Consider the following 248-nt stretch of genomic DNA (forward strand, 5'->3'; position numbering starts at 1 on the left):
TTTTTACCCAACTCCATTCATTTATAATCTCTTTAGATTCAATTTCTCCTCAAATTAAAATTTTCAAAAGTTTTAAGTAAAAGTTTATATGTAATTGTCTTTATACGAAATTATTAACTAAAAATTATCAGATAATTTAACATATTTAACTAAATTATTATCTAATAACTTTTAACTATCACCTTTTCATGATGTGAATGTTAATCAATGTATTTCATGAAATTTAGATCCTCTAAATTTTTTTCAAT

This window comes from Arachis ipaensis, chromosome B09, assembly GCF_000816755.2.
Source record: "Arachis ipaensis cultivar K30076 chromosome B09, Araip1.1, whole genome shotgun sequence".
Lineage (NCBI taxonomy): Eukaryota > Viridiplantae > Streptophyta > Magnoliopsida > Fabales > Fabaceae > Arachis > Arachis ipaensis.